Below are 26,198 nucleotides of genomic sequence, written 5' to 3' on the forward strand. Positions count from 1 at the left end.
GTAACCTGTCCTCAGGTCCCTTGTTCTTTGACTGCTGTCCACAGGCAGCTGGAAATTCGTCTTCTGACACAGGTGGGTGGCCCTCCTCATGCGAGGGACCTGGGGGCCCAGCGCCACCCTCTGCAGCTTCTGCAGCGGGGATGACACAGCCCGGCCCCAGGCTCTGCGTGCAGTAACCATGCAGCAAGCAGACGGAGTTTGCATCCACGCTCTGTGTCTCCCGGGGATGACCCTGAGGTAAACAGCTTACACAAGATTCACTTTCATCTTTGTAACATGGGATAGTAACAGCACTGTTCTGATTTGATTTGCGTGAAGGAGAAAAAGAGAACCCAGGCAAGGCGCTGAGAACAAGGGGCAGGGCTCAGTGACTACGGGAACCCCCCCACCGCCTCGGCCAACGCAGGCGCGCATCAGCAGCCCCAGTCCTGGCTCTGAGGGGCCCGCTGGCAGTGGCTCCAAGGTGGATTCCATGTCATCCCGAGGCCACAGAGGCCGCATTCCTGCACCTGAACACCCTGGAGAGAAGACCTGGGTTATGGGCTGAGCGCGTCCCCCTCCAAATTCATTTGTTAAAGTTCTAACACCCAGTGTGGTTATATTTGGAGGAGAGGTCTTTGCCGGGGGGCGGGGAGGGATGAGGTTAGATGAGGTGGGTGGAATCAGGGCTCTTACAGGAGGAGGCACCAGAGAGCTCGCTTCTCTCTCTGCTGTTTGCCAGGTGAGGACACAGCAAGAAGGCAGCCGTCTGCAAGCCAAGAATCGGGCCCTCACCCAAGATCTAAATCAGCACCTTGGTCCTGGGCTTCGCAAACTCCAGAAATGTGAGGAAATAAATTTCCATTGTGCAAGCCCCCCGTCCTACGGCATTTTGTTACAGCAGCCCTAGCTGACTCATGCTGTGTGTGAGGAGGGCAGAAGGGGAGAGCAAGGGCCCTGTCATCCTCAGGGCCAGGGGGCCTAGACACACATGCACAGGAGGCGGGACAGCAGTGGCTGCCTCTCTGGGGAGGGAGCAAAGGTGGGCCCGGGGGTGACACGTCCCTTAAATACATGCCCAACCTGCGCCCAGACCGCCGTTCCTCCCACCCACATCCCATCCTGGAGTTCTCCAGTCCATCCGGAACACCCCCCGCAAAATACACAGACACACAGACACACACACACACACAGATACACACAGACACAGACACACACAGACACACAGACACACACACACACACACACACACACACACACACACTTCTATTTGTGACTCACGGATCAGCACTCACAAACATGCCAGTTATTTGAAGGAAGGGGTGAAGCACCTGGATGGTTTCCCCAGCTGAGTGGGATCCCAGATTACTTCCATGCCTGCCCTGTGCCGTTACAACGGATGTGACCACGCGCTCGGACTCCCTTTCCCTCACAGAACCATGCACGGAGCTGGGCCTCCAGGAGAGGACAGCACTGACCCAGCTGGAGGCACGAGGCAGCTGTGGCCAGGCTGTGCTGCCGGGCTTTGTCTCCCGGTCCCCACGCAGTTGCATGGCTCCTCCCCATGCAGGGTCCACCCTCTAGCCGGGGACACCGGCCCCCACCCATCAGCGGCGGTGGCCGCACGGCTCTGTCCGCACAGGCTGTGTCGGAGCCAGACCAGATACCTGGTCACCGGGCTGTCACGGCTCTTCCCCGACCAGGCAGCCTGTGGCCGCGTGTGGAGCTGTTTACTGAGACGAGAGAACGTGAAAATACTTCGGATCCAAAAGATGAAGACTCGTTTCCTGGCGGGAATCAACGCAGAGGATAAAATGGGATTCGTGGGTGGGCGGGCGGGGAGGAGAGCTTTATGATGGTTTTGAGCCCTCAGCCTGTGTGTGACGGCTGGGCTGTCACATTAATGACAATTCCTACCTGAGATTCTGGGTCTGACCGGGCCTCTTGGGAGGCGGCAGCCGGACACAGGGGAAGGAGCTGGGAGGCGGCACAGGGGAAGGAGCTGTGGGTTACGGCCAGGGGATGCAGTTAGCTGCGGGATCTGACGGTCCCCGCCCAGGCCAGGCTGCTCCCGGGACTGGGACTGAGAGGCACGCCCAGAGAGGGGACCACCCTTCCTGCTGCACGTCCTCCAGGCCTCCCACCCCACAGGCTCCTGCTCAGGACACGGGAACCCCAGCAGCGGGGCGTGTCAGGACAAAGGACGCCAGGGCTCTCCCAGGGCAGCGCATCCTGACCACGCTTCGAGAGATGGAGAGAACGAGGCCCCGGTCCTGGCCCCCACCGCCCTTGGGAGTGTTACCGAGTCCCACTCAACATGGGGGTGCGGAGCACCTAGTGGAGGGTTTTAGAAGAAGCCCAGACGGGCGCAGTCTCGAGGCCTTACTGCACAGCCCTGCTCCCGAGGACCCCGAGGCCTGCTGTAGCAGCGAGGCTCCGCAGAACCGGGCCAGCTGCCCAGAGGAGGTGAGGTGCGCCTGGGTTCTAAGCGGGGTGGGCGGGGGGCATAGCCAGGCAGCGCAGGGCACGCAGGCCTGGAGGACACGGCGGGCTGAGCACAGCAGAAGCTGGAGCGCAGGGGCCAGATCGTGACGGCCAAGGGTCTGGCCTCGGCCCTGGATGCTCCGGGAAGCCACAGGAGGCTTCTGATGACATAAATGGAAGCAGCAATGCCGTTCTGTCTTTGAAAACTACTGACACAGTTTAGGAGAAGCTGCTGAGAGAGCTGGTGGAGGGGAGAGACACAGGTGGACATGCCAACGGAGAGGGGCCATCCAGACGAGCCCCAGCCCGCCTCAAAGCCCCGCACAGACGGCCACGTCCTCAACAGAGGAGCTTGAAGTCCGGATGGGGTGGATTTGACCCAGGGCTGGGAGAGCGATAGCCGAGAACTCAGCTGAGGCCCCTACAGGACACTGGGACAGCTTGCCAAGGGCGGCCAAGGAAAACGGAAATTAACATTTAAGAGCGATCAGATTCCTGCCGCCCCTGCCAACAAGGCAGGAGGGCTGGGGGCGAGGCGGGGGAGGGCCGCGGAAAGCAGGGCCTCAGGGCTGGGCAGGGAGAACAGAGCACAGACCACCACTGGGACTCTGGGAGACAGATCCTTGTTTCTGTTTTGTCACTGACGGGGGACACAGTGATTACGCTGAGCCGCTGTGTGTTAGCAGCTACAGAAAGAGATGTGCAGTCCTTTTAAAACAGATACTCGCACTGAGCTTGCCATTCAAGGAAGGTGGAAGCCACTAACTGCACGGCCCTGACAACGTCGCCACTTACCAGCCGGCGACTGAAGTCTGAGTCTGATTCCCCGACCACCAGGAGCCTCGTTCACAGGAGCTTCAATGCGCCCATTCACTCTCTCTTCCTCGGGACCAGGACCCTTTTGTCCCGTGATGCTCAATGCCCCGTGGGCTGCCCAGAATGGCAACTTTCCCAGGGGCAGGGGGAGACCGTCCTTGGAGCCAGTCCTGACATCCACCAATACGTTTGCAGAGTGCAGACGCCAACCTTCGCCTCGGGCGTGTTACTTTACAGCAGAGAAAGACAGGCAGGCAGCCTGGCTGGGCCACGCCTGGGGGCTCGCCCCTCCTGGCACCTCTGTGAGCTGACACCCTCAGGGTGAGGGCTCAGGGCTGAGGCTCTCTGTCTCCGCCTCCTCCAGACCCCAACGGAGGCGCAGCTACAAGATGCTGTCAGCTTCCCGCCCTGCTTCACAGAGCTCACCACACCTTTGCGGCTGCCTGTGGCAGTCAGATCCCTGAATACTCCCTCCCTGGTGCAATCCATATGTGACCTTAATTTTCTCAAAGGTCCCTCTTGCAGCTCAAAACCCTCCAGGTGTGACTTGCTTTTAAAGGTGGACATCCCGCCCTGGCACTCAGAGCCCTCCACTGCTAGGCTCACCTGGGCACCCAGGTTTATCACTTACCTCCACCCCCATGTGAACCAGGGACACACTTCTCAAGCATGTGTGTTTCACCTTCCGGACCTCGCTGTCCTCACCTGTGGCACCAGGAAAAGCGCCTTCTCTCTCCCCACCCTCTTTCTGCTCCGCCCTCCTCCCCGCAGCCCTGCAAGCTCCAGGTTGACTCAATGTGCTGACCTCAGCTCTGTAGCCAGTATCCTGCAGCCTCAAATTCAAGTGGCCCAAGTTCAAGGCCACGCCACTTGAATTATCCCTGCTTCATTAGAAAATAATGAGGGAAACTGAGTTATTTGTAGTGAGGTGGATGGACCCAGAGTCTGTCATACAGAGTGAAGTAAGTCAGAAAGAGAAAAACAAGTATCATGTGCTAACACATACATATAGAATCTAAAAAAAAAATGGTTCTGAAGAACCTAGGGGCAGGACAGGAATAAAGACGCAGACGTAGAGAATGGACTTGAGGACGCGGGGAGGGGGAAGGGGAAGCTGGGATGAAGTGAGAGAGTGGCATGGACATATATACACTACCAAATGTAAAACAGATAGCTAGTGGGAAGCAGCCGCATAGCACAGGGAGATCAGCTCAGTGCTTTGTGACCACCTGGAGGGGTGGGATAGGGAGGGTGGGAGGGAGACGCAAGAGGGAGGAGATATGGGGATATATGTATACGTATAGCTGATTCACTTTGTTATACAGCAGCAACTAACACACCGTTGTAAAGCAATTATACTCCAATAAAGATGTTAAAAAAAGAAAAGAAAAGAGCGTGGGGGTAGATGACCTGATGCTCTAACATGGGGGTAGACGACCTGATGCTCTGATCTGCTCTACAATGAGCTCACAAAGGTTCACTAACACTGCATTTTACTGCATGGTATACTACTAGTATATATTACTATACGCTATGCTGTTTTTTCTATTTTTTAACCATTTCTCTATTTTCTTATTTAATTTTTATTATTATTACTTTCATTATTAATTATTTTTACCATTTTCTTATTTATGTACATATTTCAAAATGTTCACAACAAAACATTTTTTTAAATTAGGGAAGTAATACTAGGAAAACTTCATCACCTGCCTTTCCACGAGGGACGTGTCAGGAATGAAGGTGTGTGTGTGTCTGTCTTCTTTTGACTGGGAAAATCTCTAAGGAGCCCTAAATCCAAATGCCCAGGCGGTCTGAGCCCCCTCACAGCACAAGTGGACGTGGTTGGGTTCCCACTTACCGACAAGTGACCCCTGAACGCCAGATTCAATCACCGAGGGCTCCCCTTTAGGACTGATGGACATCCAGCACCTCCCAGGTCCAAACCCAACTTGGGGTTTGCCCCAAACCTCCTCCCCAACTTCACCATCTCAGCCCACAGGTGAAGGGCTCACTCAGCCAGCCCCAAAGCCCATGTCCCTCCCCAGCGGCCCCTCCCTTACCCCCTCTCTGTGGAGGGTGTGCACGCCACTCCACGCCACCACGGGCAGCTCCGGCTGAGCTCGCCTCAGCACCTCCACGCCACTGTCACCTCTCAACTCATCAATCAGCTCCCTTCCACCGGGTCTAACGTGTCCAGCTCTGCCTTCCCACAGTCCACCCCTCAATTAGCAAGTCAGGACTTTAAAAAAAGCCAGTAGGGACTCTGTTCAAAACCCTCCAAAGCTCCTTAGTCTTCGTGCTTACAGTGCCCTCAAGGCCAACATCCTGGGTCCTGCTGGCTCTTTGCTCCCGTTTCTTGAAGTTCTCTCCCTCCCACTGCAGGGCCTTTGCACATGCTGTTCCTGCGTCCTGGGAGGCCCCTGCCTATTATTCGCCAGACTGGATCCCTCACTGTGTTCAAGCGTCTGCAACAGCAACATCACTCAGCCCACCCTCTTCCCCTACTTTCCTTTTTAACACTAGATATATCCTGTGCTCTTCGCTTTCTAGCCTGATTTCTCCAAGAGAACATAAGCTCCCCGAGGCCACGGGACTCAGCCTGTTTCCTTGCTCCCTGGGTTGTGACAGGCCTGTACAGAGCAGGCTCTCAAACGTGAATGAGCAAATGAACTCCATTTAAATACAGCTTTGGAGCTATCTGGTAGGTATCCCTGGGATAATCTCCTTGAAAGAGCCCAAATCCCCCCAAAAGTGTCAAATGTCCCCCCAGATGGCTGATGTGACTTAACTATACTCAGCAGGCTAAATTTAGGAATCTTACCCTCTTTTGGAAATCCAAGTTATACATTTCTGAAACACTGACGGGTTAGCTGTGTGGGCACCTGGGATGTACCTGGGCAGCTTGGCCTACAAGTTTGGCCACCCTCCACTAGGGTCTGGACTTCACCCACGGGCCCCAGGAGCCACCACCTCTCCGGGACAGCCCGCAGCTGCATGCACTCTCGGCCAGGGCGGCCGGCACTGGACCTCAGGACAGCTCAGAAGGGTAGGCTGTGGAAGCCCCTGCATCCCCCATCCCCGAAACCACGCCTCGACTTGGGAAGCCTCCACTCCCCCCCTCACCTCCACGTGGTAGGAGCCGGGTCTAAGAAGTCGGGACGCTAAAGCTTACTAATGTCTGAGTCACAACTAATGAGGTTTTCTTATCTTTAGTATAAAGGCCAATTCACTTAGAGAGAAAAGAGCCTGCTGCCAGCTCCTCCCTGGTAACTACGGGACTGGCCTCTGAACAGACAACACCGTTGTACAAGGACAGACTTACTTACAGATTCCGGTGGCAAACTCGCGACCCCGCACACAGCCCCTCAGCTACCCCTGTGGATCTGCCACTCCCCAGATCCTAGAATCCCAGAATACTCTTGTGGGGGCCTGTATGCCAACGTTCTGCCCGAGGAGCAATTAAAAAACAAACCAACCAAGAAAAATAACGGGACACGAGCATCTGCAGGATGGAGAACACCCTGGTCAGGACCCCAGCGTATGCACAGCCAAGCGCCAGGTCCTCCGGGTGGCCCAGACCCAGGAAGGTGCAGAAGGAAGGCGCTGGGCCTGGACCCCTCCCGCAGGAGGGCATCGCGCATCGAGACTGCCTTTGGCTACTCCCTGGAGAATTCTGTTCGTGCCTTGTTTAAGATGACTCATTCTCCACATTTGACTTTAATTTCTGGAGTAGGAGTTTCATGTTGATTTCATCAGCTTTCCTCCGGGTTAAAAAGAAAGCATGAGTTTCTACCCGCTCCGGGGGATGTCAGTCACCAGGCTCTGTGGACAGGCACTCCATCCCATCTGTCCCCACCTCACTCTCTCCCCAAGAAAGAACATGTTCCCAAGGATGAAAGTAATCCAGAGATACCCTCCCTCCCAAGCTGATCTGCTTCCTGTGAGCAACTGCCCGAAACCCAACGCCCTGGGCTCCCAACGCAACGGGCCGCCACGGAGAAGCCGACATGCCCGGTCAGGCTGCAGGGATGGACCAGGGACATCTGGTTTCACACCCCCCCACGTTGAGGAAGAGCCCGCGAGGAAGGTGAGCTGGTGGTGACCCAGCGGGGTGACAGTGAGCCTATCTGCGCGCCTGTGGACATCTACAACATCCTTTTCCCTCCAAAGCAAACTGCCCTGGAGGGAGGCCCATCCCACAGACTCCAAACAGCACCCCAGCTCCCCCCGCCTCCTGATCTTTGACCCGACCGGTCTGGGCAACGGCCCAAGTGGAAAGGCAAAACGTGACTGGTGTCCCCTTTCCAGGCTCTCCTCTCTTGGCAGGGAAGGCACAGGCTCCGGTTTCGAGAGCACGGTCCTACACAGCGAAATTCGAACCTTCCCATTGCGGTGGCGGGACACTTCCTCCCACCTACAGGAGCCTGATCTCCAGAACCCTTCAGTATCCACCTGGAGCAGAGCCGAAAGCACTGCCCGGTGGCCTGGAGGAGGGCTGCCTCCTTTGGGGGGAAAGCGCATGGCCCCATCGGAGAGAGGGGACCACAGGGAATCAGCTGGCCATTCCAGTGTTTGGGATGTATTTCACTTTGGTTCAACAGTGACCTCAATTGATAAGCAGCAGCTATTGGAGGCCCCCAGCCGGCCATCTGGGCAGAGTGATGAGGTTCGCGGGCAGAATCGTGTGTCCTGGTCCCCGGGCACCTCCCGAGCAGGGGACCACATTGCCTGGGTGAGCAGCCCACGAGAGCTGCACCTACTTCTAGGAACAGGCTCTTGTGTGCAGGCGCTGGGCTGGCAACATGCACATGTTCAAGGCCTTCTCTGTCCACGCAAAGCTGGTGACTCAAGCTCAACACCCCCTCAGGCTCTACGGGGTGCGTGGGAGGGGACCCCGCAGTTGTGGGTGCCCGCTTCTCACTTGCTGCTTTTATGGTGTAAAGTGTGATCGTTGGAGAGAGCTGGCCCAATAACTCGGGGTGTTTTCACCAGCCAGTGACAAAGTAAGAAAATCAGTCTGGACAATCACGGGTTGTGGGTAAGGGTCAGGGAGGGGAAGGGGTGGCCAAGCCCCTCTCCACCGCCTCTGCGGGGCCTGAGCCTCTTACGCCCTGGCTTCTTGTCTCCAGCCTACTTGATGCCCAGCGGCGAGACTGTGCTTCAGGGTGGGCTGGACCAACCCCATCATTTTCTTGGGTAAAAACAACAATCTCAGACTTCCCTGGTGGCACAGTGGTTAAGAATCCGCCTGCCAATTCAGGGGACACAGTTCGATCCCTGGTCTGGGAAGCTCTCACATGCCGCGGAGCAAATAAGCCTGCGAGCCACAACTACTGAGCCCACGTGCCACAAGTACTGAAGCTCACATGCCTAGAGCCCGCGCTCCGCAACAAGAGAAGCCACTGCAATGAGAAGCCCGTGCACCGCAACGAAGAGTGGCCCCTGCTCACCGCAACTAGAGAAAGCCCGCGCACAGCAACGAAGACCCAAAGCAGCCAAAAATAAAATAAAATAAAAAATAAATAAATTAAAAAAACAAAACAACAACAATCTCAGCTTCTTCAGAGGCTCCTACAGTCTGCAGACGTCAATCCAAACCTGGCTTGTCTTTCCAGACCCTCCTTGCACTAACTCACCCTCCATGTCCGCGTCACATTCTCATTTGGATGCCCTGAGCTCGCCAAGCACAGCGACTGTTTCTTTCATTCTGCTCCAAACACCCCCACCATCCCCCGACCTTAAGCCTCCATCTCTCTCCGCACCCCACTGACTTGAAGACCCAACGGTACCCCCAGTTTCTGCTACGTTAGAACCTACCCATTTGAGAGAGACCCCCGTCAAACAGTGCCTTTGCAGACGGAATCCTACCTCTTCTCTGAGCTCTCTGGGGACTCATCCGTCATCTTCTCTGGACACTTAACTGCTTGCAACCTGGGCATCACAGCTGTGATTCTGCACGTGATTTCTCAGTTCCCTGACAACTACCCTCGTTTCCTCGAAAGCCAACTGGACACCTGGCTCCTCTGTCATCCTCCAGCAGCAAGCACGGTGCCCGGCCCAAGCTGGTGTGTGGTGTCATCTGTTAAAGGACAAATGCTCCACCCAAACATTGATTCAGCATCACCGTGCAGCGGGGACCACCAAAGACACGAGTGGATGGAGACCTGGTCTTCTCCCTCAACTGCTGATCATTTAGTTGGGATGACAATGTGTATGAAACTGACCCCAGGAGGAGGGGGAGGGGTGATGCCTCCACCACACCTTCCGGGCCTGCTCGGGACCTTCTGGGCCTGCATGGGGCTGGAAGCCCAGACACCTTGGTTTGCCCAACACACCGTGTGTGCTATGTGGATGCCTTCCACCCACATGTCCTGCTGTCCCATCACCCTGCTGCTGACAAACAATGGCAAGGAGTTCAAAGATGACCCGACACGTGCATGTCAAGTGCTCCCCAAGCATGGGGTTTAGGAGGTCTGGTGGGGTGGGGTCAGCCTCCCCGAGTCACATGGGAAGAGCTGCAGCAGACAGGCTGGGAAGTAAAATCTTGTGATCAGCCCGGACTAGAAAAACTTCCCCACTCTGGTCCCCAGCCAGCGACTAGAAAGAAAAAGCACGATTATCTCTGCAGATGTTACAAAAGACATGAGAAGAGAGGCCCATTCACTTGATGGGCTGGTTGGGGGTAGACTCAGATTCCTGACCCCCGTTTGGTGAGTTCAACAAAACTGCAAAACACAAGCACTGGAAGGACTTGTGGTTTCCAAACATTAACCATTGACCTACTGTCTTCCTTAAAAAAAAAATCAAATTACTGGGCTTCCCTGGTGGTCCAGTGGTTAACACTCCGTGCTCCCAATTCAGGGGGCCCAGGTTCGATCCCTGGTCAGGGAACTAGATCCCGCATGCCAGAACTAAGACCCGGAGCAGCTAGCTAGCTAATTAAATAGATAGATAGATAGATAGATAAATAAATGTTTAAAAAATCAAATTATTTAATATTTCTCTTTAAATCAACCTACTTTAACAATGTAAGTTTATTCAAGAAAGTTATCTTAAAGGCAGCTTTCTATATCTTTAAAAAGGAAGCTTCTATCCTTTAAAAAGAAAGGTCTTCCTTAGATATACTGATAAATCTTTTCTAGTATATATTAACTTAAAACATTTTTTTAAAGTTCATCTTAGCTACCATTCTGGGAAACACAAAGTAGCTGGTGCCACTCATTTTACAGGTGAGGAAACTGAGGGTTTTTATTGAAAGAGGTTTTCCCCGGGGTTCATTTCTGAGACTCAGATGAAAATGCCGGGTTCAGACAAGCTAGCTTGCCTGGGGAGGCAGCTCCTAAGGCTTCATGATGCCCCCAAATCTATTGATGGTTCTCATTAGTGACACATGTGCCACATCTGAGGCTCAAGTTTAAGTGAAGACGGGGGAGGAGGCAGGAGTTGCAGAGACCAAAGTGGTAGGGGGGTGGGGGGCGGGTGATGAGCAGGGTGAGAACACTCCCCAGGCAGAGACCAGAGCCACGCCCACCAGACGGTACCACTGGAAACAACCAGCAAATACAGTGAGAGCCTGTCGATGGGCCCCCAGAGCTGGGAGAGAGACGGCTACGTGCGGCCCAGCTCCTGAGGACCGAGGCGAGGTCAGTGCTCAGCTGACTGAGGTTCACCTCTCAGCCAGACCCTCCCCTGGATGGAAGAACTGTTTCAGTTTTATCCACCCATTTATCGAGGATCTGGCATCTAGCCCAGCAAGCAACCAATGAAACTCATGGAATGAACGAATTTCTTGACAGAAGTTCTATGGTGTCCATGAGCTACGAACTGAGATATCCAGGGTGATAAACCAATCACTGATCTATACACTTCATCAATATTTATTAAGGGAAGTAGAGAGGACAGGATTCTTATTCTGTCTCCCATCCCAATACCCCTCAAACGATCTGTCCTTGGGAAATCAAAGATGTAGGTGAAGTGACTTACGTACAGCACTGTTTACAGTGATCCAGGAGGGGTTCTACCTCCAGGATGGGTTACGCAGTTGTTAAAATTTGTTTTCTAATACTCAACAGAATGGAAAACGCACACAACAGAACGCTGAGAAAAATGAAATCCACAAACTTCACAATAAAACTCATTCCACTTTGTTCTTAGAAATGTATATTTACTAGAAAAAAGAAGAGTAATTTTCACACCAAATGCTGACAGCAACCGTGTCCAGGTATGGCAATCGTATGAATCATTTTGTTCTTTATTTTTCCTAAGTTTTCTACTTTTTGTAATTAAAAAAAAAACAACACACATTTTATAAAATCAACTTCCAGTCTCCTTCCCAAACACCATGTGTCCAGCAGGTTCTTTCCAGCCTTGAAAGGCCATTTTCTGAGCATGTATAACAGTATGCCATCTGTGGGGTTAATTCCGAACACTTTCCAACACTTGACTGAGCGCCTAGAACGATGTATTAATCCCAGTGGATCTAAATCCAGCCTTCCCAATTCCAGCTCCATGACTTGGGGAAAGTCATTTCCCCAATAACTGAAAAAAATGCACTCCTATTCCTCCTGGCCTCATGATTCTACTAACTAGGAAACAGAGGATACCTGACTGTGATATTGTGATTTATAGTATATAATATATATAGTAAATAAATAAATATATATATTATATATATATATATATATATGTCTGTGTTCTATTTCTGGCACAGAGCTCCCAAAACCCTGGGGGATTTCTTAAGCAAATAGAGCAGTAAAGGTATCTTTTGTTATGTTAATGAGGTGACTTTGGGGCCGCCCCCAGGTAACCTAAGGATGGGGGCTTTCAGTCCTGCCCTCTGACTTCTGCGGAGGGGAGAGAGGCCGCCCAGTTGCATAGATTACAGGTGGCCAATGATTTAATCAATCGTGTCTGTATAATGAGCCCCCGTAAAAGCCCAAGGCTGGAGTTCTGAACGCTCTGGGCTGGTGAACACACGGAGATTTGGGGCGGGGTTGCTAGGAGAGGGCGTGGAAGCTCCCCACTCTTTCTCGATGCCTTGCCTTCCGTGTCTCTCCCATCTGGCTGTTCCAGAGTTATATCCTGTTATACTAAACCTGTAATCTAATTAGTAAAATGTTTGGCTTCTGTGAGCTGCTCTGGCAAATTAATCAAACCCAAGGAGGGAGGGTCACGGCAAGCTCCAGTCTATAGCCAGTTGGTCAGAAGCACAGGTGACAACCTGGACTTGTCATGGGCGTCTGAAGTGGGGAGGTGGGGGGCAGTCTTGTGGGACTGAGCCCTCAACCTGTGGGACCAGACTTCATCTCCAGGTAGAGAGCGTCCGAATTGAGCTGACCGGCTGGACAGCCAGCCGGTGTCTGAGAACTGGCAGCCGTTTTTGGCAGGAGAAAGCCCTTTGCAGGAAAGAGCTCTCTGCAGGAGGCCCCTCCGTCCTGTCACTAACCTTAAACCAGGTGCCCCCATGCACTACTCACCTCTGGCCCTAGCACACCTTTCAAATCTTTTGATCACGAAATACTCTGCCTAACCTGTTGGTTCCTTCCGTAGATGGAAGAAGTAGAAATGAAGAATAAGTAATTAACGGAAGACGAGATCTCTTCCCTAGCTCCCCCTTCCGTAATTTCGCCAACAAACTGTGAACAAAATAGTATCTAAAGACAGACCACGAGGAGCTGACAAGCCTGTCCCCAAGCCTGCATGCAAGCCCGCACACAGCGGGGGATGGCCACAGCGCCGACCCCCCACCTCAGTGACTGACTGAGATGACTTCCCTGTTTCCCTTCAAAAGCTTTCATGGCTAAGCAGAATCTCTGGAGGTGGTTTTGGGGGGACGCTGAGTCCACCATCCCCCCAGACTGCCAGCACTCCGATTAAGGACATCTTTCCTTTCTACCAACACTTGTGAGCACTGATTTCGTATGCGGCGAGCAGCGGGACCTGATTCAAGAACAGAATCATTCCTGACGGAAAGTCATCACTAAAGCTCCGACCAGCGGGGCTCGTTTTCAGGTCTGAGGAGGGGGGGCACCCTGACCTGCTGCTCACAGAAGGCTCCTAACTTTCCACCACTGTAAACGGCAGGGTGGTTGGCGGCCATCTTTATCCCTCATCTTCTTCTGAATTGTGGATTCTTTTCTTAAGAGGACTTTCTAGTAGAGGACAAAGCATTGCCAAATGCTTTCCTGGAAAGCTGCAGACATTTATCCTCGCAACAGCACCGGGGGTCCCTTTTCACCCTTCTGCCAGCCATTTGAGAAAACCTTCCCTAATATGACAACTGGGCAACGAAATACCAAGTTTAAATTCACATTCCTTTGACCATTGGTCAGAAACTTTCAAATATGGACTATGTCTTATTTCCTGCTTCGTGACTATCATTTTGCATCCTTTGCTTGAAATTTCATATCAGTTTCAAATATCTTCCTCACTGTTGCTCACACACACCCATCCATTTGCTAACTTCAGGTAAAGTCTCAGTTCTCTGACCCTATCAATCCTTCCTTTGTAATTTCACCCTGAAGCACAGAAAAGGCTCCACTAATGAAAAATTTGATAAACATTTCACATCTATTTTCCTCTATTTAAAAAAAAAATGGTGTGTGGACTGACATCAATGTACAAAGAATTTATTTTGCTGCTCAGCAAGGAATTTTACAAAATTAATTAGCAAACAGCTAAGCGATTACTCCTTTATCGGTTCCCGAACAATCTGTCCCCTCCGTGATGTCATCTTAATGCTTTTTAAATGTGTATAGAGACACCAGGGTTTGAATCTGGCCAATTCCATGTCATGAGTCTGCCTATTTTTATAACAACACCAGCCCTTATGTAACTCCGGGAGCTTTACCAAGTTTGGCCATCTGGAAGGACCAGCCCCCAAGAACCATTCTGTTTCAAAGTCTCCTATCAGTTATTTGAACCTGTTTTTTTTTTCCCTCCAAATGAACTTGGGAGTAATTAAGTAATATGTCTTCCCACCTCTTCATTCCTTCAAAAAAGTTACCCCACTGGGTTTTTGTTTTTGTTGGCACAGCAATGGTAAGAACTGACATCTTTATACTATTGTATCTTTTCTTCCAGAAATATGGTGGGTCTCTGTTTATTTAAAAATGAGTGCCAGGGGGCTTCCCTGGTGGCGCGGTGGTTGGGAGTCTGCCTGCTAGTGCAGGGGATGTGGGTTCGAGCCCAGGTCTGGGAGGATCCCACATGCCGCGGAGTAACTAGGCCCGTGAGCCACAACTACTGAGCCTGCGCGTCTGGAGCCTGTGCTCCGCAACAAGAGGCCGCGATAGTGAGAAGCCCGCGCACCGCGATGAAGAGTGGCTCCCGCTTGCCACAACTAGAGAAGGCCCTCGCACAGAAACGAAGACCCAGCACAGCCATAAATAAATAAATTAATAAAAAAGAAAAAATGAGTGCCAGGACAGTGTATAGGGGCTGGCACACTCTTCCTGTAAAGGGGCAGAGTGTAAATTACGCTCTGGGGACCATACGGACTCTGTCAAAACCCCTCAAATCCAGGCAGTTCCACAAGTCCAAGCGATTCCACCTCCGAAGTATGTGGATCTGACTTCTGCTCTCTGCTCCCAGCTGAGCACCTCATCTCTCTCTGGACTCACCTCAGCAGCCTCCCACCTGGTCTCCCTGCTCCTCTGACCCCCAAAACACACCACGAAACCATTCTCCTTAGAGCAGCTGGGCCCCTCAGCAAAGTAAGTCTCTCCAGGGGCATTTCCCTGCAGTCTCGAACCTCCTTATTGGGACTACGTGACTATGGCCCCACCTGCTCTTCCACGGCCCCGTTTCCTTCTAGCGCACTCAGTTTCTGAATTTAACTCATTTCTGTCCCAGGACCCTTGCACCGGCAGTTCCCTCTGGCTGGCAAGCTCTGTCCTGCAAACTTCACTTGCTGACAACTCTTGCCACTCAGGTTGACTCAGGTCAAGGTCACACTTCAGAAGAAACCCACCTGACCACTCACCAACGTAGCCATGCTCAGTCTGACCTTTGTGCCTCACTGTTCCCAAGTGCAAGAGGACCAGAGAAAGAGCTTGCACGTGGGAATCACGTGTGCACACACAGGGCACGGGGGCCCCCCAGGCACGGTACACACCCCCACAGAGTTTGTGGTCATGCTGTTTACACTGACCCAGTTCACGCATAAGCCCTGTACTTTTCACCAAGTTCGAGACACACCTGTTTTTTTTACACACCACCGTGGTCTGGAATGCTATGAGTTTCACTGCAGCAAAGAACTAAACTTCCTTGGCTCACAGGTGCTTTACTAAATGAGGTAGTATAATTTCTTTATAAACCACTAATCACTCCATAAATTCTATCTCCATTGCTAGTTACAACAACTGTGGGTTGTGGGTCGTGAAAGTTCAGTATCACTGTACCTTATTTCCATTTGCTTGAGCTATTTAAGGCCTGACCACGGGGTTCAGGTCAAGCACTTAAGCAAGCATCTTTTGGCTAAAACCTAAAAGCCACCAGGTTGGGGAGAGGACGGCACTGAGAAGTCACATATGGTCACGTTTTTCTAATACCCTCTTGTTATGAGTTGCACTGTGTCCCCCGCAAAGGCTGCTGAAGTCCTAACTTCCATACCTGCAAATACAACCTTGTTTGGAAACAGGGTCTTTGCGGATGACCACGTTCAGATAAAGTGCTACGGGTGGGCCCTCCTCCAATAGGACAGGTGTCCTCACAAAATGGGGAAATGTGGGCACAGGGTGAAGATGACATGGAGACAGGGAGAAGGCGGCCGTCTGCAAGCCAAGGAGAGAGGCCCGGGACAGCCTCTCCCTCGCGGCCTCAGAAGGAGCCAGCCCTAACGACACCTCAATCCCAGACTTCAGGCCTCCAGAGCCAGGAGGGAATGAATTTCGGTTGTGTTGAGTGACCCAGTTTGTAGCAGTTTGTTCTGGCGGTCTCAGGAAAGTCACACACCCTCCTAGGGGTGTGGACACAGATTCCGCTTCTCAGACCTTCCCTCACTCTCCTTGGCCGGCGTGGCCCCCAGCGAACTTCTCCCCGGCTTCCTCTCTTTCTGTCACATCTAACAAAGGGAACTCCACGAAGCAAATGAAAGCCAAGACCCCAAAACAGAGTTCCGGCCTCTGCAAAGTGTGGTCTTGCCTCCACACTTCCGGAACACTCTCTCCTACGATCCCAAACTACCTGGCCATCGCCCAACCGCCACTCACCTCACATTCCTGACGGCTGAGTCTGATGCCGGGGGCAATCGGACCTCTATATCCCGAGTGTTACTGTGGGAAATCTTGCTAAGTCACCACAAGCGCCCCGCAGAGGCATTTCTCGGTGGCAACCAAGTAAGTCGGGGTGTGCAACAAGCTACTCTCACCAAGATTCCGGAGCTCTCCGAACATTTCGACTCACTGAGAACACACTAGAACCATTAGAAAATAGGAGGCCAGTGCCCCCTAAGCTGCGGGGAGAACCGGGGACAGCCCCCCGCCCCGGGCTCCACCGCAGGGGCTCCGAGGCCACGAGATCAGGTTCCTTCTGAGGGGGCCCAACCGGTCTGCAGCAGGACATGAGCCAAAGGAACAAACATTTAGTAACACGGAAAGACACCCAACGTAGTCACAGTGAAGAGGCACAACCCCGACAGAAGTTTCCAGCCGCTAGTAGAAGCCAGTGGGAAAGCAGCTGAGGGCGACAGATAAGGCTGCAGGGGGCACTCGGGCTCCCCAGGGACATGGAGACGGAGCGGGCAGGGGAGCACAGCTCCGGATACAACAGAGATGCGATGGGACCCGCTGTCCGGAGAAAGGCCGGCTGAGGGAGTGACAGGCTGGCGGGGAGGGCAGAGGCCTGCAGGCCAGACAGCCTGCTGATGGGCATTTAGGGCGTTAATATGTCTTCTGGCACAAGCCGGATCCCACCTTCCCTCATTCCTCGACTTACAAGAATACTGGGAAAACACCAGGGAGGAAAAGACTGCTTTGGAAACATTTGTTGTGAGCGGATACAAGCTCATCCTCTCCCCCCAGGCCAACCGTCTCTACAGCCTAGGAGATAAGCAGTTCCTTTCATCCGGCACCACAAAGGGGAGACAATGCAGGTTTGCACGCTCAGCACCTTGCCTCCAGCCTGGATGTGGAAAGGCCCAGCTCTGTTCCCTGAGGCCCTGCTTGGCCTTCTAGCGCGTTCCTCACCTGATCCTTTATCACCAGAGTCTTCCTCCTCCGACTCCTCCCCTGTAGGCGGGACTAAATTAAGGCTGACAGCATCCTCCAGAGAAGGAAGAAACACAGGGTTTTGGGGCCAGATCAGAGTGTGACCAGCAGCTCCAGCTGTGTGCTCTTGGACAAGTGACTTAACCTCTCTGAACATCTATCTGTATCACCTGCAGCAGGAAGATAGTAAAATCTGGCTCACCAGGTGAGCGCACAGGAGGCGCTCAATAAGGACCATTCCTCGTCATCGTGCCTGGAGATGAACGCCGGCCGGCCCAGCACTGATGTCCCCAAAGAGGGATGTACCAGGGACTCGAACCAACTTACAAAGTCTCCTGCACACCACAAAGTCTCTGCATTTTCACTTGGAGGCGTTGGCACTTACTCAAAACCCAGGTCACCACCTGCTCACCTTCGATGACTTCCCCTTCATCCCTGGTGGAACCCCTCAGATGGGCGTAACTTAACTTCCTAGGGCCTCCACTTCCTTGTCTATAACTTGGGGAAAATTACACTCTTGACCTCTTCAGAGTGTGTGGGTAAAATCTGCTGGTTCACGCCGAGTGCTCAGGGAAGAGCCGGCACACAGCTCTCCCCAAGGCAGGGTTTCCTGCTCTTGGTGCCAGAAACACTCTGGGTGGGACCATGCTCTGCGGGGGACTGCCCTGCCCACTGAAGGATGCCTGGCAGCACCCCTGGCCTCCACCCGCCAGAAGCTGGGGGCATCCCCACCCCCAGACAACCCAAATGTCTCCAGGCACTGCCAAGTGTCCCCCAATATCGCCCCTCTGATAACCACTGTCCTCAGTGAGGGCTATTGTTATTCATGTTATTTATCCTCTTCCTTTACCTTTAAGTCTGAGCCCCGCTGGTGTGTTGACACCTCTTCTCTCTGGCTCCCTTCCTTCCATTTCCAATCTCCACCTCCCACGCTCCACCCCATGGTCACGCCCGGCACCCTGCACCCCAAAGGGCTCCTCTTAACAGTTTCCCCACCCTGGATGCCAACGCCAACCACCTGGAGAGGCTTTTGAATAACACGGTCCCACCCTGGAGATTCAGCAGTATTTTTAAAAAGCTCTTCCGGAATTCTAATGCACACACAGGGCAGAGAATCACTGTGCAGCCCGGACTCACTCACCAGCCACCAAAGAACCTACAACAGTCCTTTCACTTAGAACCCAGGCCCCATTGCCTCAACTTCAAATGGTGGTCCGAGGTGCCCCCCGACCTCGTGGAAAAAAGCCCACTTGTTCAACCCCCTGCTTCATTCGCACCCAACCCCCAGCTACAAAGGTCCCAAAGGCCAGCTAACAGGTCCCCTCCCCAAATTCGGCACACTCAGCTGGGCACGCTACTCACCTTACCTGGAAGGTTCCCTCTGGCTCCTCTAACCCTGGCCAAACCCATCTACCCTTCAACAAATCCTTCCCGGACGGCTCTGCTGTCACTGATCCCACACCTCCACCCATCACAAAACCACCCAAGGGCAGTTTCTGGGTCTTACACACAAGGTCCTGGGTCAACACACCCAGGGAACTAAAGTCCTGGAGGCAAGTTCTGCAGACATACACGAGGCACAGACACAGGGACGCTCCAGAGGGATGACTCATCCCCCACAGGGCACAAGCCCGCAATGCGGGTGGTGTAAGCTCTGCGAATCCATGGGCCCCTGTGCCCTAGGAAACATTTGACCTTGAAGGGATCAACATGTGTTTTTATTTTAAAAAATTAATTAATGTATTTATTTTTGGCTGTGTTGGGTCTTCGTTTCCGCGCGCGAGGGCTTTCTCTAGTTGCGGCAAGCGGGGGCCACTCCTCATGGCGGTGCGCAGGCCTCTCACTGCGGTGGCCTCTCCTGCTGCGGAGCACAGGCTCCAGACGCGCAGGCTCAGTAGTTGTGGCTCACGGGCCTAGTTGCTCCGCGGCATGTGGGACATTCCCAGACCAGGGCTCGAACCCGTGTCCCCTGCACTGGCAGGCAGATTCTCAACCACTGCACCACCAGGGGAGCCCTCCACATGTGTTTTCACAGGTAAGTGACGGCTGGAGGCCAGACAGAGGGCCCAGTATGGACCAGCCTGATGTGGCCTCAGGAATGCCAGGACCTCTTCATGGCCTTCAACCCCAATTCATGGTGTCAGTGTTGCTGCCTCCAGAACAGATCCAACTGCACTTCGCCGGGCGTCGAGTCTGAACTGAAGCAGATGACAGGAATACCAAGCACTGGGAGAACTCCCCGCATCAGAAGGGCCCCGGGAGCATCAGGGTTTTATTTTTAGAAGCAGGACACATTCTTCAAAGAAAATCTTTGCAGAAACCTTGAGCCAGAACTAGGTAAATACGAAGCAGCTCTGTCAGAAGGGCGGAAAGGGGAGGCGTGAGAACAGGTCTGGGGAGGAGACGGGTCCACCCGCTAGCCCACCTGCTGCCTGCCCAGCCCCATCACTTCCTACCCCAGATGGAGGAATCATTCACTCACCATCCACCTGCACGAAGGGCAGCATGAGCACTTTACATGCACCAGACATAGCCATTCCACCCCCAGCACACGCACTCAAGGGAAAAGGAAGCGGATGTCCACAGAAGGGCTTGCGTACAGATGTTTGGACTGGATTCAGTTTTCATAATGGCCCCCAACTGGAAACAACAGTGACGTCCAGCAATAGGATAAAGTAAACCAATGGCGGCACATTCATACGGCACCACTGTCCACGCCACACCGAGGTGGCCCACGGCCATGAAGCTGAACACGGAAGCCAAACCCAGGAGCATGCGTCTTATAGGATGTATGAGAACAGGCAGGTGGACCCTCAAACGTCAGCAAGAGTGGATGGCAGGAGGAGGCGGGGCCAGATGGGGAGGGGCACGGGGAGCCACTGGGTGATGGGAACACAGATTGAAGAAGTGTGGGTGACGCAGGCGTCAAACCTCAAGGATGCATGACGTACGAAAGTGCAACGATGACATGACATGCCTTTCAGAGTATAAAGAAGTATAAAGAAGCAACCGAAGCAGAAACGTGGGGTTTCTGCCTGCAGTTCGGGAGCTAATCACAGAGCTGGGCTGAGAACCAGGCCTCCGGGGAGCCTCCACGGACTGGAGGGTTTCACTGCGCCGGACGGAATTGTCTGGCATCACCTGCGGCCGAAGCCCCAAGCCTGGCCCCCACGTGCCTACACGCACCAGGGTCTTCGATGACCTGTTTCCCATCCACACAAAGGCCTACCTGACCGCCCCTCCCCCCTCCCTCCCCCTCCCCACGTGGCCGCTCTGAGTCCCCAGGGGCCCCCGGGATGTGCTGTGCTGGCTAACACCTCGCCAAGGTGCCCTGGGGTCAGCGAGGCCTCGGACGGGCTGGTTCCCAAGCTGCTGTAACAAGTCACCCCAAATTTGCTGGCTTAAAACAAAGAAACCGTTCTCTCCCACCTCTGGATGCTAGAGGTCTGCAGTCAAGGTCTCTGCAGGGCCCTGCGCCCAAAGGCTCGGGAAGAATGGGATCCAGGCCTCTCTCCCGGCTCATGGCATCACAGGCAAGCCTCGTCTTTCCTTGGCTTGCAGGTGCCCCCACATCTGCCTCCATCTCCCGTGGCCTTCTTCCCTGTGTCTCCACGTGGCTGTCTTCTGAGGACACCAGTCATGGGATTAGGGTCCACTCACTTTGACTAAGCCAGTTACATCTGCAAAGGCCCTATTTCCACAAAAGGTCACATTCCGAGGTGCCAGTAGACGTGACCTTCCGGGGACACGATAGCACTTGGACATCGAGTAACAAGGGAAGGAAGGTCGGGGGAAGGCCAGGCAAGAGGCAGGCGGCGGGCTGGTTCCTGCCCAGAGCAGCCCCGCGGGGACTTCGGCCCAGCCGGCCGGGCAGGTGAGACCTGAGCCCTTGTGAGAGTGGCCTGGGACTTTGTGGGACGCTCGCTGGCTGGGAGTTAAGGGAACGTCCCTCTTGTCTAGTGAAGTGGTCACATGCCCAGTTAGACGCAGAGGTGTCAACCCCTTCGGGGCCTTCTTTACCTAAGACATGCACATAAGGGAATCCAGTAACAATACGGGTGAAAACTTGGCAGGTAACTCGGGTTTCACCCTCAGCTCCAGTTAAAAGAACTTCAAGGAGCACGTTCTTAACTGTTACGCTTCTCACCGGGGCAAACGGAGCCTACTCTGATGACAGACTGTCTGGCGAAGATGCTGGGTCAGTCACTGCGTCAGTCACTAAACTTTGCCGTACCGCGGGGGCCCGCGGGACCCGTGGGCAGGTGCAGGGACGTTCCCGTCCCCTGTGTGCCCATGCTAGGGCAAACGGGGAGCCTGCCAGAGTCTGAGGGACGTCCCAAGTCCTTAAAGCAGTAGGCTGCCCTCTGCCAACACCACATCTGTGGTCACCAGCCCTGGCACCCCGGGCTCCCCTACAACAGGACCTAATCGCGCGACTCTAACTGCTCATTTAATTGTGTGTCTCTCCAACCAGGCCGTGAGCTCGAGATCAGCAAGGACCTCCAGCATCCCTGGCACACAGCAACAATGTCTCAATGAGTAGCACTTACACCAACCAAGGGCTTACAGGTTGCTCCAATCTCACAGTATATGAACGGGGCGGCTTCTCCAAAGCAAGATTTCTTATGTTCATAGCCTTCTTCACGTCTGTCCTGAAAACCTGAAGGTTATCAGAAGTGGAGTCCTTTTTTTTTTTTTTTTTTTTTTTTTGTGGTACGCGGGCCTCTCCCGTTGCGGAGCACAGGCTCCGGACGCGCAGGCTCAGTGGCCATGGCTCACGGGCCCAGCCACTCCGCGGCATGTGGGATCTTCCCGGACCGGGGCACGAACGCGTGTCCCCTGCATCGGCAGGCGGACTCTCAACCACTGTGCCACCAGGGAAGCCCAGTGGAGTCCTCTTTAATTTAAGTCACTAACTACAGGGGTGCTAAGCACTTGTCACGCACCTTGTTAGCTGCTACAAGAACACAAAGAAAAGCAAGACCACCCTGCTCTTAGCAGGCTCGCGGAAATGATGAAGACACAGACGCGAACTACAACAGAAACCATGATACAGGTAAAACAGCCAACCCCATCCACTGCTGTCAGCTGAATGGTGTCCCCCCAAAAAAGATATGCTCGAATCCTAAATCACAGACAGGCCCTAAATCAATCACTGGTGTCCCTATAAGACACTGGGATACAGAGACACAGACACACAGAGAGAACATGGCCACGTGACGATGGAGACAGAGACGGAAGTGATGCAGCTCAAGCCAGAGGGCGTCAAGATGATGGGTAAGCGACCAGGGCTGGAAGGAGGCCAGGAGGAGTCCTCCTTGAGCCCTCAGGGGGAACCTGCAGACATCTTGACTTCAGACTTGCAGCCTCCAGATTGGAGAGGATCCATTTCTGTTGTTCAAAGCCATGCAGTTTACAGTCATTTGTTATGCAGCCCTGGGAAACTACAGGTAGACCTCCGAGATAACACAGGTTCAGTTCCAGACCGCTGCAATAAAGCACATACCAAGATAAAGCGAGTCACATGAATTTTTTGGTTTCCTGGTGCCTAGAAAAGTTACTCTACACCCTGTACTGTAGTCTACTGACCGTGTAACAGCATTGTCTAAAAAATGTGCAGGGGCTTCCCTGGTGGCGCAGCGGTTAGGAATCCGCCTGCCAATGCAGGGGACGTGGGTTCAAGCCCTGGTTCGGGAAGACCCACATGCCGCGGAGCAACTAAGCCCGTGCGCCACAAGTACTGAGCCTGCGCTCTAGAGCCCACGCGGCACAACGACTGAAGTCCGTGTGCCTAGAGCCCATGTTCCGCTCCAAGAAAAGCCAACGCAATGAGAAGCCTGCGCACCGCAACGAAGAGCAGCCCCTGCTCGCCACGAGAGAAAGCCCGTGTGCAGCCACGAAGACCCAACGCAGCCAAAAATAAAATAAATAGAATAAGTACGTGTATTAAAAAATAAAAATAAATTTAAAAATGTGCAGGCCTTTATTAAAAAAATACTTTATTGCTAAAAAATGTTAACCATCATCTGAGCCTTCAGTGAATCGTCTTTTTGCCACAGTCACATCAAAGATCACTGATCGTGGCTCCCCAGCACGAATGTAATAGTTATTATGTGAAATAGTTAAATAAATACTTATTTTAAAAAGTAACAAGAAGTTTGAAATAGCTGAAGAGTTACTGACACGTGACTCAGAGACACAGAGTGAGGAACTTGTGCTGGAAAAAGGGCGCCAACAGACTTGCTCCATGTGCGGTCGTCACAAACCTTCAATTTGTTAAAAAAAAAAAAAAGTATCTGCGAAGTGCAACAAAACGAGGTGTGCCCGTCGCCCCGCCCCACCCCCACAGCGTGTGTGGTCGTGTGTCAGGCACCATTCTAAGTGCTTCTTAGAACCAGGCACTGATTTCCATGTCACAGCCACCCCATGACACAGACGGTTGATCATCCCCTCCAACCACAGTCGAGAAAACCGAGGTGCAGAGAAGCTAGGTCCCTGGTCCAACGTCTCCCAGCTGGGTGGCCGCAGGGCCTGCTGCGTGAGCCCGAGGCTGCTGTGAGCCCAGCACAAAGATGGCAGGGTGGGAGCAGCTCCTTTCTAGACCATTCTGAGACCACCAGCTGCTCCTCCCCTGTCCGCTGGGCCAACAGCAGCCCGGCTCCTGGAGACCAGAGCAGGACCCCCAAGCTGGGCTGCTGGGCAGAGCTAGCAGGATAGTCTAAGTGTCTGCTCTGTGGTTTTGTTCTGTTTTTGTAATCAATGCATAAATTAACAAACCTGGCGTGAAATCACTCCCTGTTTCTCTGCAGAGCCTCTGCTACAAGTCTGTACCAGGCAGAGATGAAATGGAATCCAACCGACCTGACAGGTTCCCTGCGGGGAGGGTGAGTTCACCAGAGGCCCTGGAATCCAGGTCCCTGGCCTTTTGATAATCAGCTAATTTCCTTCCAGTTCTGAGGATGACACAGGAGAGGCGCTTGGCCAGGGAGAAAGTGTGACCTGGTTCCAGAGGGCAGTCGGAGAAGCTTTCCTTTCGCCTCCAACTAAAAAGTGCCCGGGGATGATTATTTTATACAGAGGGTAAGAAAAGGGATCAGGGGAAGAAAGAAATGACCCACAGTAGAAAGGGGCTTCTCCTCAACCGTTCCGTCCTCTGCTTTGCTTTGTCACCGTTCATACCCAGCCGTCTAGCGGCATCTCCTCCCTGCTGCCACCCCTCCCCCACCCTTCCTCCTCCTCCTGGTCCGCAGGAAGGCTGTGCCCTCTGTCACCCAGAGCCTCGGCTGGGACCAGAGCCCCGGGCGGCACCGGCAGCTGGCTCGAGCCCAGGGCTCATTTCTGCATGGCCCCTGAGCTGCTGCTCTCCTCCCCTCACCTCCCCCGAGGCGGCTCCTGCCCCAAGCCTTGGACACACTGCTCCCATTGGGGTTGGTGACGAGGCCACCAGAGCCCCAGGTCCTGAGGGCATTTTCCTACGTGCGTCTCACCGGGCCGCTTTCTAACCACTGACCTCTCCATGGCCTCCCAGGGTGACGGCCCTCTCCTTCCTCTCTGAGCTGGCCTTTGAGGCTTGTCTTGCAGGTGTCTCCCCAGCACCTGCATGGCTGGTCCTTCTCCCTTCCTTCCGAGATTTCCCCTCCTCTGTCTGCCTTCAAGTGTCCAACGTCCCGCGTCCATCCTTGTCCTTCTGCTCTTGTCGCCTGCAGCATTCTCCTTAGGGGGCCGAGTCACCCCAGGGAACAGGGCGGGGATGGGACCACCTAGTCTCTGCTGATGCCCAAAGCCTGGTCTGCCTGGCAGCCCTGTCTCTGCAGCACCTCCCACATGCCCTCAGGATGGCGACCTAAGGGCCAGCATGCCTGTCTCATCTTCCCCCACCCGAGCCTGCCCCATTTCCCGCATCCCCATTCCAACAAAAGCACCGCCCACCTCCCCCGAACCAGTCCGTTCTCTAGTTGAAACAGGAATTCTTTTTTCTGGAAAGCATCGTTTCTCAACCTTGGCACTACTGACATTTGGGGCCGGATCATGTTTTGCTGTGGGACCCGTCCTGTGCACGGCACGTGGCCAGCAGCACACCTGCCTCCACCTCCTAGATGCCAGGAGCTGCCCCCAACCTCAGCTGTGACAAGCAAAAATGTCTCCAGACGCTGCCAATGTCCCCTGGGGACACCACTGCTGCAAAGGGCCAGACAGGGAAGATCGTGGGCTTCGTGGGCCACTTGGCCTCAACTCCAGCCACTCAGCTCTGCCCCTGAAAGGCAAAGACGGCCAAGACGGTGAGTGCGCATGGCTGGGTCCCGATCAAACCTTACTTACAAAAGCAGGGTGCATGCAGGATTTGGTCCTGAGGCCATACGCCACTGGCCCCTACTCCGGGCGTCACCTGCTCTCTGGCCGGCTCCCATCCCCTCCGTGCCTTCTTTGGGGCACTACCCATGCCTCACTTGGACACCCATGTCCTTCAAGTTGCCTGCCACCTGGACCCCCTACTCAATTACTCAGGTACGAGCCCACCCTGACCCTACAAAAACAGAAATCGTTTGAATCCTAACTAGGAAGGTAACACCCTTTATCGTGGGCCAGGCCCTGTGCCACAGGCTTTATCAACTAATTTAAATCTCCAAAGCGGATCCGGTGAGTAGAGATAACGAAGCAGTTGTGGAGAACCAACTTGTCCTAGGACACACAGATACCGCGTGGACCCCACAC

The 26,198-nt window shown here is 53.7% G+C and overlaps 1 protein-coding gene across 4 annotated transcripts in view; it reads right to left on the bottom strand.

The window, feature by feature from the left end:
* Positions 1-26,198, bottom strand: part of SH3BP4 (SH3 domain binding protein 4) — a 94,791-nt gene that overhangs the window by 21,652 nt on the left and 46,941 nt on the right. Inside the window, exon 1 of one of the 4 annotated variants that reach the window (XM_027117626.1) lies at positions 20,916-22,244. The exons of 1 other annotated variant lie outside the window; for it this stretch is intronic. The gene's annotated coding sequence lies outside the window, so the exon portion shown is untranslated. Of the gene's footprint in view, positions 1-5; positions 4,284-17,465; positions 18,734-20,915; positions 22,245-26,198 lie in introns of those variants that run through there. 2 more of the 4 variants (XM_027117618.1, XM_027117607.1) reach the window with 2 other exon arrangements.

This window comes from Aethalodelphis obliquidens, unplaced genomic scaffold (genome assembly GCF_003676395.1).
Source record: "Aethalodelphis obliquidens isolate GAN/ISIS:26980383/991018 unplaced genomic scaffold, ASM367639v1 scaffold2, whole genome shotgun sequence".
Classification (NCBI taxonomy): Eukaryota; Metazoa; Chordata; class Mammalia; order Artiodactyla; family Delphinidae; genus Aethalodelphis; species Aethalodelphis obliquidens.